The sequence below is a fragment of the Canis aureus genome, chromosome 8, assembly GCF_053574225.1.
Source record: "Canis aureus isolate CA01 chromosome 8, VMU_Caureus_v.1.0, whole genome shotgun sequence".
Classification (NCBI taxonomy): Eukaryota; Metazoa; Chordata; class Mammalia; order Carnivora; family Canidae; genus Canis; species Canis aureus.
Window position 1 is genome coordinate 72,871,148 of NC_135618.1, and position 14,855 is coordinate 72,886,002.

The following is a 14,855-nucleotide window of genomic DNA, read 5'->3' on the forward strand; positions in this document are numbered from 1 at the left end:
GACAGCATGGGCTACGTTCCAGGCATATTCTAAATACTTTACTTGTCCCAAGTCATTTGGTCCTCATGATAACAATATGAGGTAGATGCTATTGTAACCCCATCTCCTAGATGGGGAAACCGGTGCACAGAGAGAATTTTTTTTTAAGTACTTGCCCAAGTTCATACAGTTAATAAGTGGCAAAGCTAGAGCTTGAACTCAGCCACTGAGTTACTGCCTCTCACCTCTGGGAAGCACATCACGGCCTCTTATAGCTACCCGGCTGCTTACTGTGCCACATGCCACCTCCCTCAACTGAACTGAATGTCCATCAAAAGTCGGATGCATGTACCAGTTGCACTTGCTGTTGTGATCACGCAATTTGATTATTATATGAAGGATGCAGTGTGAGTGCAAAAGGAAAGAAAGCATGTATATGAGAAGTGAATTGGGGATTCCTGGGTGGCGCAGCGGTTTAGCGCCTGTCTTTGGCCCAGGGCGCGATCCTGGAGACCTGGGATCGAATCCCACATCGGGCTCCCGGTGCATGGAGCCTGCTCCTCCCTCTGCCTGTGTCTCTGCCTCTCTCTCTCTCTCTGTGTGACTATCATAAATAAATAAAAAATTAAAAAAAAAAGAGAAGTGAATTGACTATTTGAGAGAGTGTCACTGTAGATAAGATGTTAAAAATCTGGCTTTCAAATGAGGCTGGATGTAGTCACTGGAAAGGCTTGGGAGGAGTGTAGACACTTCTCTGCAGTGTCTCAAATAAATGAACTGATAACCACAAAACATGTGCCACGGTCATATTACAGGGTGACCATGTCAGTGTTTGAGGTGGCCCTCCTGAATTATTAACAGGGCTCTTTTTGCATTCAAGTGTCCCAGTTTCCATTATAAAATATATGGTCACCCAATTGTGGGTGTCATTTAAGGCAACACAGAAAGGCAAAATACTAACCAACTGGCTCTTCTTCAAAGAGAAGCCCTTGACTATTCATTAAAAACCCTGCCATTATCGAGAGCGAATGCCGAGCTCCAAAAGCGAAGCCTGGAACCCTCCCAGTCCATTGAGAATCTGAGCAGCAGAGAAGGTCCTTTTAAAGACTGTGCTGCATTCAGAAGGGAGCTATTTAGGAAGTTCCCTGCTGGTGTGAGAAAGGGAGTGAGATTCTTAAACTTCTCACACGTGGGAGAAAATCAGGTTCCTATACTTGAAGCAGCTTCCAGATCAAAGAACCCTGCCCCACATTCAACATGCTGCCATTATGATCACGTGTCTACACCGACCCGAATTCCAGGAATGCCACCAGAGCAAACATTAATTTGGCTTTAGTGTGTATAGTCTGGTTTTGGCTCAGGTGTGATGAATAATGCATTATTATTCATTTAGGGTCTGATCAAGGCCAGGAGTATTATTTCAGCTTTTTGGTTTGAGTCATTATCAAATCACTTGGTAACTCTTACTTATCTGGGTGAAATCTGGGGTTTGTCACATTTGTTCCTTTTGCTCTTCTTTTTAGTGCTTTAATTCTACAAAGAAGTTGTTTGTTCAGGTAGCCTTTCTCTGGTCAGCAATAAGATTCTTTTTTTTTTTTTTAAAGACCTTATTTATTCATGAGAGACACACAGAGAGAAGCAGAGACATAGGCAGAGGGAGAAGCAGGCTCCATGCAGGGAGCCCAATGTGGGACTTGATCCCGGGACTCTGTGATCAAGACCTGAGCCAAAGACAGATGCTCAACCACTAAGCAACCCAGGTGCCCCAGCAATAAGATTCTTAAGGGCAAATACTTATTGGGTATATTTTCCAGGAATGGTGCTAGGTCATTTGGGTCTACGATCTCATTTAATCATGGGGTGGGGATGATCCAGGAGGTGGGGGGTGTTATGTCTAATGTACTGATGAGGTGGAAGCTCAGAGATATGAAATGACTTGCCCATGGTCACATGGTTAGGAAATCAGAGGGCCACAGTTAGATCTAGGCTTTTCTACTTTCAAACCTTTATGCTTCTGATTCTTCTGTTAACTGTGTTTCTTCCCTGCCAAGCTGTATGACCCTTAAAAATGCCATTGGTCAATAACAAAACATTGGTGTAATTATGCTGCCAGTCAGATCCACGGGCCTTTCTCAACATCCCAGCACACTTAGGCTTCTTCCCAGCCTGATCTTGTCACCTGGCACTCTGTGGTGCACATCTTCTTACCTTGACCACACTGTAGGCTCCCTGGGAGCAGGGGCTGTCTTGGCTGCCTTCAGTGTCCTACCCTAAGTGGTGTGTCAATGGGTAATGAACATCAGAGCTTACTTTATCTTTGAATGGGCAGCAGGAGACTTCGAACAAACATTGGTGTGTGGTCAGACCAGCTTGGAGACTTGGCTACCACCACACAGATGACACCGGGATAGAGTAAGGTGTCCTGATCTTCCATAGCAAGGAACCATGCCCCAGCCTACTCTCTGGGTACCACTGCAGAGCCTTACCCTGAGATTTGCAGGTCCTGAGGGTCTGAGGCCTAGGATCCCATTCCATGTGTCTTCCGCTTTCAATATCTGAAGCCAGAGCCAGAGTCATGGCTTCTTCCCTAATGCTGCTAGTCTTCATGGCACGATGGGGTAATGTTGTCATTACATTCTTAGTCCAGAATTCATTCCCTATCCCCTCCCGTGCTTTTGCATGCTCTGATTTTTCAACCAGGTTAATAGTAGATGCTCTCGCTAGATGATGTGTTTTCATAGAAACCCAATATTTATCCCCCAACTCTAGCACAGGGACCCTGGTCACTTTCTGGAGATGATCTCTAAAAGAACCTTAGGTCCCAGGCATATAATGTTAGGCCAGCCTTCCCATCCCATAGGGGTGTGGTAAGTGTCCGTGTCTGGCACCATGATTTCTCCTTAGAAGGAGACACAGATCAGCTTGCTTTCAATAAATAGAATTTAAACCAAGATGCTTCTGTATAATTATGTTTCCTAATTATATTACTCGCCGCCTGTAGGCAAAACAAAATAGTCCCCCAGTTGTACCAAAGGAAACCTGATGAGCTGAGCTCCTGGGCAAACCCATTGCAGGTGGCAGAGCAAACCCTGGGAAAAAGAGAGCCCCTGACAGGGGGACTTGGATGAAGGGGTAAGAAAGTCTCTATGATAGTGTCCAGTTCTGAGGTCCTAGAATTCTATCACGGCACTTTTCATATATATTTTTATGCTGGCATTGCCTTCTGCCCGCTATCCTCTAACCTCCTGACTTCTGATTTTGACCTTTACTCCCCCAGTTTTGGCTTTGCCCTTTCTCTGAGGCTTTTGGCTTAGCACCCACTTTGTGGCTATGGCCTTGACCTCTCCATAAACCGTGGTTCCTCTCTTCCCTCCAGCTGGGTTGCTTTGGCCTGCTCAAGGAAGATCCTTCTCTGAGACCACTCCACTTCCTGCATCTCTGATCCTGTCTTCCTTCCCAGATCTGCCACGTGGTTGGCCCTCCCACTGGGCTACCAGAGCCCTCAGGATATGACCTGTATATGAGGAACGCATTCTAGAAACATTCCTCATGGCAATCCCTCTGAGTATGGATCAAAGGAGTATGGATCAAAGGAGATCTGATGCAGAAGAGAAGCCTAGAGAAACTCCCACTAAGACCCTTGGAGTCGAACACCAGTCCCAAGGGACTGTGTCTGCTGGATTCATCCTAAGCAGCACTCCGGGCCTCTCCAATGAACCATGGCTTTCTTGGGAGGGCTGCTGCTTACATGGACTTTTTCTGCTCCCTTTGATTCACACTGTAATGTAAGAGAAATCACACAGAGCTGTGCTGTCAATGGTCAAGCAACGGATATTAGTAGAGATACAGTGACAGATAAAATGTCAGTACTATCATTTGGAGAACCTCAGTGTTGACTTAGGGTGGTAACGGTGGGCAAAGATTTTTTTTTCTTGTAGTAGGTAAGAAAGTACATAGAAACCCCCAAACCTCCCTATTGACATATAATATAAAGTTTAGAAGTGTGCCCAAGTATATGTAAGTCTGTAGCTTTATGTATCTTCACAAGGGAACATACTCAACTCATTAGTACCCAGGTCAAGAGAAGGAATGGTTTCAGTCCCCATCCCTTCTCGCCTATAAACCCCTTTCATCTGCCCTTTCAGTTTCTACCCTTAACCCCAGGGTGACCACTCTTCTGATTCCTAATAGCATAGATTACTTTTGCCTGTGTTAGTGTTTTATCTTAATATAACCACACATATTGCATGTAGCAGAACCATATATATGTACTCTGGTATCTACCTTCTTTCAGGCAAACTCACGCACATGGGATCCATCCACATTGTTAAGACTAATTGTAAATGACTCAACATTGTCCAATCACATGGACAGTGAAATTTTCAAAACTATGAGAAAAAAATATCACTCAATTTGTATTGCTTATTGGTATCCAGTGGGTAATAACCTTTAGTGCCTATCTGCACTTAAATATTTGAAAGCTACTGTTTTCTTGGTTGTACAAACTCTATTGTTAGGAAACATGAGGATAGGACTTAGGTCCTAAGAGATGAAATGGCTTGTTCAGATTGCACAGAGCACTAGGATTTAACTCTTCCTATCTCTCATTTCGTCTCTCTGTAGATGATACCTCTGACCATTCCAGTATAACACAGAACTAAAGGAACCCAGGAACTGTAAGTAGGAGGCTTGAGTGTCCAATAGAATAATCAGCCAGAGAAGAGGCAGGTGTCTGGGCCCAAGCCCAGGTTAAGCTAGCTACTATTGTGCTGGAAAGCTTCATAATCCTTTGAGTCACAATTCTCTCCTTTGAGCTACTCAGTAGATCCTGAGCTGGTGAAATCTTCCCTACAACATCTTCCTGGCAGGGATGCAGGTGGTCAAAGGGATAGGGAAAGGTGGCCTTGGTGAGAAATAGAACAACATGAGAAATGGAACAAGGCAGCTCTTGTGGTGACTGGGAACCAGAAGAGGACAGGGTGAAAACGAAGAGTTAGTCCCTCATTTGTCTCAGGCAAAACTATTAATGAAGACAGTAGAGGTTGGCTTTACCACCCCCAAGACCTACTGATTTTCTTTGTAATAATTCTCTGATTATGTCTTCTCATCTTTAATTTAAACTTGGGTGTTTTTGTTTTTGTTTTGTTTTGTCTAGACTATTGTCACAGCCTTCTGGTGGGCTGCATCTGCTTCTTGACCTCCTTCTTCCATTTACCTGCCCCTGGTAGCCCCCAGGGACAGCCAGACTTCCCCCCTCTCCTCTGTAATCCTTTGTGCTCCATTCTTTCTGCCCACGTCTTTAGTCTGGCATGCAGTGGCTCCGTGATCAGCTCTGTAATATTCCCACTTGCCGAAGCAGGCCCTGTGTTCCAATCATGCTGAATCACATTCAGTTTCCCCAGAGCACTATGCTCTTTCACACCTGGACACCGCATGTAACATGCAGGTTCTGCCTGCAATCACATTTACTTGCTTCTTTACTGGATAATTGATTTCCTCTTTGAAAGGCACTGGTTTGAGGCACCTGGGTGGCTCAGTGATTGAGCATCTGTCTCCGGCTCAGGTTGTGATCCTGGGGTCCTGGGATTTAGTCCCACATCGGGCTCCTCACAGGGAGCCTGATTCTCCCTTTGCCCATGTCTCTGGCTCTCTCTCTGTGTCTCTCATGGATAAATATATAAAATCTTAAAAAAAAAAAAAAGAAAAAGAAAAAAAAAAAAAAAAGGAAAGGCACTGCTTTGTCATCTTCCTGGAAGCCTTTCCTGCTTTCATCAGGAGTGGTCCCTGTGGTAGTTGTACTTCCTTCTATCCATCTCCCAGGCACTATGTCAGTTTGCCCCTTGGTTTCTTCCTTTAGATTATATGCTCCTTAGATCTTGGGCTTCTAGCAGGCTTATAAGCCACAGTTCAGTAAATGTTTCTCAAAATAAACAGCACAGAGATCCGTTTACTTATAGCAGGTGGATGTGAGAGGTACCTCTTGCAGAGGAAAGAACCCAGACCACCTGAACAATGGAGCTCCAGAGATTCTGCTGGGCAGACAGTGAATCCTGGAGGATTCTCCACACTAGCTTGCCACTCAGGGCATGTGTGAGCCCTGCATGCTATCAGGGGATTTTTCTCTATCTCTGGAGTTAATGGATCCATTCCCTGTAAATGGAGCCTGGAGTCCAATGCACATTGGTGGGTGGGAGGAAAGAGCCTAGCGGGAGGGAGAAGGGTATACTATTGGGGTTGGTTAAACAGCTGACAGCTGCCCTGACTGAATCGGGTTTCACTCTATTTGATCTTGAATAAAGAGGATTTTTGAGAGTCCATTTTCTCCTTCTTAAGTGTTCTTGTTAAAATAATAATAATAATAATAATAATAATAATAATAATAATAATAATAGAAGCATAAAAAAACCCCATCCTAATGTCTGCTCAGTTCCCAGATCCTTGCTAGCCAAGCTTGCTACACATGGGGGCAGTAGCACACCACCGACCCGCTCCGGAGCACCCACGGGAGCTGATTTATGAATCTGGAGCATTCACCGGGAATTTTAACTCTAGTTAGATATTTTCCATTTCATATACATCGGCGAGAAATATCACTTAAGACAAAGTTGGAAATAAATTAAGCAGGGAACCACATAAAGAAGTTTATATTTGCTTTTCTGACATAGTTTGTGAATTTTTATACTTTGAATGTTTTCAGACTGGATCACAAACCTCCAGTTTGAATCTGATTGTGCCAGAAGGCTGTTCCCATCAACTTGAGGGTTTTCCCAGGAATTCTAGGTCAAGATGGAAAATCTCTCCCTGTCAGCGAATGGCTTTTGAATGCCTGAATTGTCCCAGATACTCTCCCTTGAATCATCACATGTATCACTTGGTTCAGCACTTCAGGAACCTAGCATCATTATCCTGATCTACCAAAAGAAGAATCAGGCTCAGAGAGATCAAGCACACTGGTCAAGGTCACACAGCTACAAGACATGAAAGGAACTTGAACTTATGTTCCATCTTGGCAGGAAGGATGCTCATCTTGTTCACGAATGTATGCCTAACACCCAGGACAGTGCCAAGCACATGGTTAACACTTAATAAATATTTGTCACATGAGTCAATGGCTGAAGGTTTGACAACTCCAAGGGCAATTATCTTTGTACCCCATGGTGCTTGAAGGAGGAGGTCAACAATCCTTCAGGCATTCCTAATGGATGCTGTATTGCTGTGGCAGCCTTTGGGCTCAAGAAGAAAGCCACAGCCTTCAGGTCTGCAGTCTGCAGACCCCCCATTCCAGAATCAGAAGGCAGGGGAGAGATATCAACACATCTTAAAGAGTGATTTCTTGCTGAACAAATTTACTGTGAGGAAAAAGAAAGGAAACAGCATGGTGTGGATTTGAAGCATCAGATTTCATCCTAAGCAAATTGTGCAGAACTGGGAGATAAGGAGCTGTTAGTTACCTATGGAGAGGGTAGCATTTTAATTCCAGTCATGCAAACCCCAGAAACATTCAGGCGGGGGCACGAAGAGGCTATGTCCCAAGATACATCCCTAGGCATGTCCTTGTGCAGGACAGAGGCCCAGAATGGGGAGTCACTAAAGAGTCCCCCGATGGCCCCTAGTTCACACATGCCTACCTCTGTGCGCTGTACCAGGATAATAAGACAATTGTGGTGATGGAGGATGGACCATTGGGTGGCCTGAGGGGGACCAGGGGTCTGAGCGGCTGGGAAGCTTGCTGGGATCCCCTTTGGGGAATGACACAGGAGCACTGAGAGCCTCGAAGATTCTGGGGACATCCCACAAAGGGAAGACTGAACCAGGGGCAGTGACTGGAAACCCTCTGCACACTTGAAAAAATTTGTCAATTCAACATGTTTGTCATTGTCTCCATCTATTGAGGGCTGTCCCGCAGTGAAGAATAGCACAACCCTACCCAGGAGGCAGGCCAGCGTGCTTGACCTGGGGGGAACTGACCAGACCGTGTCCCACTCCACAGGTACCGCGGTACTTTGTTAGGAAGAAAGGGGGCTCAGGTACCCAGTCTAGGGTGGACAACAGGCTTCATGAGGCTCCTTGATTCCCTGATGGGCACGCACAGTGACTTCAGTCCCAGACTTGGGTCTTAGGTGTCTAGGTGTCCATATTAGTCAATAGATGAGGCTAGAGCCTTAATAAGCAGGTTTCTGGATCTCTGAGTGGGTGGAGCCAGGGTGGTTCCAGGCCAGATTCTTTTGCTTGAAAGAAAAAAGAAGGACATTTACTGAAGTGCTCTCAAAAGTGAGTTGTAGGGGGTGTCGGTGAGATCTACGGGGGCTGGCCCTGGTCCCTAAAGAGGGCAAGGGGGAATGGCTGCTCCCTTCAGCTTTCTGATTTTTTGCTATTGCTACAGGCTGGGTTAATTCATAGCCTTTCATCTCTAAAACTTTTACTTTTGATTCCAAGTTTTGTTAATTCTACTGTGAGGGTTAGTTTTATGTGTTAACTTCACTGGGTCATGGGATGCCCAGGTAGTTGGTCACACATTATTCTGGGTGCATCTGTGAGGGTGTTTTCGATGAGATGAACATGTCATGGGTAGACTGAGTAAAGCAGGTTGTTCTCCCTAATGTGGATGGACTTCAGCCAATCTGTTAAAGACCTGAAAAGAACCAAACGGCTAACCATCTTTCAGGTAAGAAGAAACTCCTCTTGCTTGAGTGCTTGAACTGAGATTGGTCTCTTCCTGCCTTGGGACTGGGAACTCTTGGATCCTGAGAGGATAGAACACTTGGATCAGATGGAACCACATCTTTCTTGGGTTTCCAGCTAGCCAACTGCAGATCTTGGAACTTCTCAGCTTCCATAATTGTGTGAGCCAATCCCTTTAAATCCTTATAATAAAGTTCTTTATGTATATATCCTATTGGTTCTGTTTCTCTGGAAAATCTTGATTAATGCATCTACTTTGCTAATGCTTCTTGAATCTGCTTTGTTTCCTATCCCCAAAACCATGCCCACCATCCTCATTTGAGCCAAACTGCTTTGCTGAAGTTGGGGTGAAGAACTCACACTCTACTTACTGCTCTCCCTGCCAGTCCTTGCTCCCTGAAATGGCTAAAGGGGCTTTGAGTTCATGAAACATGGTTTGGAGCTAGTGGCCTACAATATCAAGACCAACTCTTTGTCCTGGTATTTAGGTCAAGTAGGATCTGTCCCCTGGGGGCCTCTCCAGCATGGTTTCTGCCATGCACACCCTGTGGCAGGTGGATAAATCTTCTCTAAGCACACTACGCTCTGTCCTTTTGTACACGCATTTTCCTTTATCTGGAAGGACTTCTCAGACCCACACCATATTGCATCTAGCAAACTCTTTCTTATCCTTCAAGATGAGCTCAAATGTCATTTTGTTTGTGAAATACATTCTGGTTGTGAGCAGAGTTTGTCACTCTCTCGTCTGGCTTCCACATCGCTTATCCCATGATATTGTCATTATTAATGTGTTTTGCTTCTTATCTTCCTCCCTCTATCACCAGTTCCTGGAAAGTCAGGTCTCCATTTCTCCAGTGCCTAGAAGAGTTCCCAAGCACTTAGTAAGTGCACATTACAATTTGTGGAATGAATGAGCAATGAGTATATACTGTGTGTACCTGATTATAACTAGATTTTCAAAATATTGGTCAGCGAGACAACCACAGATCCTTTAATCCTCAAGGTTTATCCAGATTATTTGACCTAATTCTTTAATACCACATCATCAGATAATGCCGTTCGAGGAGACCACTGTAACATCAGCAAACGCAGGCTGAATTTCACCTCCGCCACAGCCTAAAGAGCTTGGAGTCCTTTTAATGAATGTACACAGAGAGATATCAGAAGATTAGCATTCTTGTAATGAGCAGGGGAGACACATTCATCAAAATTGCTCAAGTGCTATCAGTAGAGCATGTCCAAGCAAAGACTTTCAGTACGCAATAGTGAGAGATGGCAAGTTTCTCAGGTTGGTCATGGGGAGGCTTGTTAATTTCACAGTTTATAAGAGATTAATGGTAAAGGAAATAGGATTCAGTTACAGTTACCTAATTGTAGAAAATGCTTTATCTCAAACACAGCCCAGAAGAAAATAGTAAGGAGAAAAAACACTGTCTTTAGAAAAAGGGCTTGACCTTCACATTTAACTTCAGAAGCAATGAGGATTCCTAACCGGGGAGATTCTTCCCTCAAATCTAGAATGTGGGTCAGCAAACCAATACCTTCTCATGTTAGTGTGAGCTCAAGTGGGAACCCAGATAGGGGAGATCTTGCTCTTGAGATCTCTCTGAACCAGGAGGATAGAAGTTGACTCCAAAATCTAAAACCCATGCAATCTGTCCAAAATCTGCATGACAGATGGATCAGGTCACCTGTGCAGATTATTTACCATCCTGAGCTCTGAGATCATGGCTCTCAGGAGTCTATGGACTTTGCTGGAGTACAATGTCCAAGGTCTAACCAGAATTTTGAGTGACATTTTCTAATATTGAAATGCTTATTTCAGAGAGGTGAGTTGACTTCTCTGATCCTTCAAATGGAGATGCCCCCTCACATCCTGTGCCCAAGTCACACCAATTGTCCCCACTTCTAGAATTCTCCTAGTTCTTGACCACTTAGACCTGGCTTCACTTATTAAATTCTTATTAATTGTATGACTCAGGAGAGCTGTTTATTCTTTCTGTGCCTCAGTTTGCTAAACTGAGGACACAAACAGTGCCTCCTTTTCAAATCTGTTGTGAGGGTAATACGAGACTACGTATGTCAAGTTCTTAGAACCATGCCTGACACTAAATACAGCTGTCCTCTGGAGTTATCCCACAGGACCTGGAACACAGGAAGTGCTTGGTAAATGTTGGATGAAGGACTGAATGAATCACTGGGGAGTCTGGTTGAGATTTTACATCAGTAATAGAAGGGGACCCTAGTTCTTACAGGCGACAGATAGAGAAGCTATCCTGACACCATTGACTGTGGGTCAACCCCAGACCAGTGGATTACTCCCAGCTTTGTGTCCCAGTGGAGCTTATGGAAGAGCTCCGCCCTGGGGGCTTCCAGCCCTGGGGGCTTCCAGGGCTTCCTAGTGGTTCAGGGAGGCCTGGGTACCCATTTCACACCTTGACTGTGATCGAGCCCCATGGCAGATTCCAAACCCAGTACTTTTCCGTTTAGAATTGATACCTTTCTGAATAAGGCAGAGAATTCCAGCTACTCCTCAAAATTTTGGGGCTGAATTGTGCCACCTCAAAATTTATATATTGGAGCTCTAACCCTCAGCACCTCAGAATTTGACTGTATTTGGAGTTTGGGCATTTAAAGGTGATTAAGTTGGGCACCTGGGTGGCTCAGTGGTTGAGCATCTGCCTTTGGCTCAAGTTGTGATCCCGGGGTCCTGGGATCGAGTCCTGCGTCGGGTTCCCCACAGAAAGCCTGTTTCTCTGTCTGCCTGTGTCTCTGCCTCTCTCTGTGTCTCTCAAGAATAAATAAAATTTTTATTAAAAAAGAAGAAATAAATAAAATGAAAAATGGAAGGTGATTAAGTTAAAATGGGGTTATTTAGGCAGGCCCTATTCTGATCAGACTGGTGTTCTTATGAAAAAAGGAAATTTGGTCACTCAAAGGGACACCAGGAATGTGTACTCACAGAGGAAAGACCATGGGAGGACACGGGGACAAGGCAGCCCTCTACATGCCATAAAGAGAGGCCTCAGAAGAAACCAACCCTGATGACAGCTTGATCTCAGGCTTCTAGCCCCCAGAACTGAGAAAATAAATGATAGGAAATTTATGAGAAAATACATTTCTATATTGTAAGCTGCCTTGTCTTCAGAATTTCTTTGTAGCAGTCCTGGTTGACGAATATACCTCATGTTCAGTCTCTTGTTTGAGCATTTTGGGAGAATTTTATGGCCTAGCAACAGAAATGGGATGCTGTCACCTCTGGTGCCTTTTCTTAATGTAAATGGTAAATATAATGGTAATATAATGGTAAATATCGAGGATGGAACCCCTGATTCTCCTTTTCTGTACTGATGGAACCTCACTGGGACACGAGGGAAAAGGTGCTGGGCTCAGGTCTGACAGATGAGGGTTTGAATACGGACCCTCCTATTGACTCTGTAAACCTCTTGCCTCTCTGAGCCTCAGTTTCTCCTTTTGTAGCACCAGGGTACAAAAGCATCCCACAGAGAAATCATCAGGGTGGAAAGGAAGGGCTGACTGCTTTCTGTACGTTTAAACAGACTATAATCTGCCTTTCCTAGTGGATTGTGAACCCTTCCCGTGCAGGGGCCATGTTTTCCTTCCCTTTGCATTCTTCACATATGTGGTGCACAGACTGAATAAATACTTGCACATAAATCCACTCCTTGTTATAAGTTGAATGGTATCCTCCTCCCTCACTCCAATTCCTATGTCAAGTCCTAAAACATGTGACCCCATTTGGAAACAGGATCATCGCAGATGTCATTAGTGAATATGAAGTCATTCTGAACAATCTGATCAGTGCCCTAATGGAAAGCAGAGTTCCTGCAGCAGACATATACCCACAGAAGAAAGCCACTCGAACATGAGGATTATGTTGCCACAAGGTATGTTGAGACTACCAGAAATTCAGAGAGGCCTGGAACAAACAGTTCCTTCCCTGGGCCTTGAGAGTAGGGATGGTGGCCCTGCCAGCTTCTTGATCTCAGACTTCCGGCCTCCAGGACTACGAGACAATAAAATTTCTGTTTAAACCACTCAGCTTGTGGTACTTCGCTATGGCGTCCCTCACAAACCAACATGTTTGCTATTACAGTGGTTCTCTGGATCTAAAAAAGACTATTGGGTGAATCTCATCACTGGAAATGTTACGTCTGGGTACAGGAAAGCTGTCCACAGTTTGTTTAGAATAAATGGTAAGTAACAAGCCATTTAATTCCCATCAAACACTGATTCCCTCTGGCAGAACACAGGTATTTTGGAAAGCTCACTTTGAATTAGGTGACCCTTTGCATTCTTTTGCTATGATCTCCTCATATGACCTTTTGCAAATCACACCTGGCTCTCAGTTTCCCCATCTACAAATGGATGGGGTCAGGCTATATGACATCCACTGTCCCTTCCAGGTCTGGGCTCTGTGGTTTCTCAATCCTCACTTAGAATCTGGTGTGTTAGTGGGGCTATCTTAGGAGGAATCTTCACCATCCACCATCCACCATCCACCATCCACCATCCATCATCCACCATCCACCATCCACCATGTCTAAGCTGTGTCTCCAGTTCAACTTTGCCTTGAACTTTGGTGATTATGGAGCACTTTGATAAGGCTGGTTGTTTGCTTCCCATTCTCAATTCCTTGTGTCTCTTCTCCACCAATTAGACTCTGGTGGAGATGAAGGGCAAGTCTTGCACCCCACATAATCTTTGAGAGATGCTAGACTTGAGAAGCTTCATGGTGATCCAAACCAGAGAGAGCACCGCTAAAGATTTCTGTGTCAATGATATTTCAGTCAAAGGGTTTATGTTACACATTATATGTGCTCCCCAAGGTATATTCCACTGCATTAAAACACCAGCTTGGACTTGAAATACCATGTATTGGTACACTAACATACCAAAAAATTTTCATTTCACATTGGATTTATGGAGGATGAAGTTGTGATGTCATGTTGGGCAAGAACAGCACTTGCCAATCTAGGTCCTTAGGAAGGATCCATATGGATCCTTATCCATATGAACTATATGATCCATATAGTTCATTCCCCTATTTGTGCAGATCCTCTTTCATAATCAACTGTAGTAAGATATGAACTTTTACCCCATTATTGTCTATCACGTGCCTCTTGCCAATTACACTGGTTATGAGTCACAGCTTAATTTAGCATCGGTTGTGAAACTTGTGGAAATATTGCACCATCTTTGAATATTAATGCAATTTTATTTCCCTGGGGCATTACACCTTCTGACATACTGGAATTTCTCTACTTGGAGAGATTTTAGATTCTGAACTCAAATGAATCATAGCTCACGTGTATAATCTTCCCTTTTTGTGCTGGAAAAGGATCCCCTCATATTAGCTGCTTCTTGTCAAGGAGAAGAGAGGCTGCCACTTCTTTAAGACAGAACATTCCAGACTGGCACAAAAGCTCTTTGGTTCTTTCTCAGGTCATGCTTCCTGAGATCTCATTGAAGGTGAACTGATACATTTTAGAAACTCATCAGAGTAGGAAGGGCTTCTTAAGATGTAGCCCTTAGTTAAGTGCCTGGTACATGGCAGGGATTCAACAGTCTTATCTTTGGATGTTGAGGGAATAGTACCCCACACTTACCAGGCCAGACACCTTCCTGTGAATCTCTGAGAAGTGCTGATATGTATGTGGCTTCAGGGATTGCTCAGTGCTGGGCAATGGGATTCCCATATCTCTACAACCTGGGGGGAACTTAAGCATCTCCAGTGTTCTGTGGTTGGAGCCTAGAGTCTCCCAGTGTACATGGGAGGAGCTATACATTTCCTAACAGACCTGACAGTTCATGCACACATAGTTTGCTCAGCAGGAAAACATCCCCCTCCAAGATAATCCCACACCCCTCAGAGCAGAAGAGGCTAACCTTTCAGCAGGGCTCCTCTGGGGAGGTGCAGGGAAACTGGCTCTCCTTCCCTCAATGACAATTGTCATTGCTTGCCCATTGGGACCCCCAGAAACATGTCTTCTGGACATAGCCCAAGTTTGCTTAGGTTCACCCTTTTGGATTCCCCTTCCAAACAGAGCTTGAGGACTTGAGTCAAATGCAGTTGGTAATTTCCATATTCCCTCAAGCTCCCCCGCCCCCATCAAACATTTCCTTCTCCTTCATCAAATATTTATAGGCCACTGGGTTCTGTGGAGCCTGAA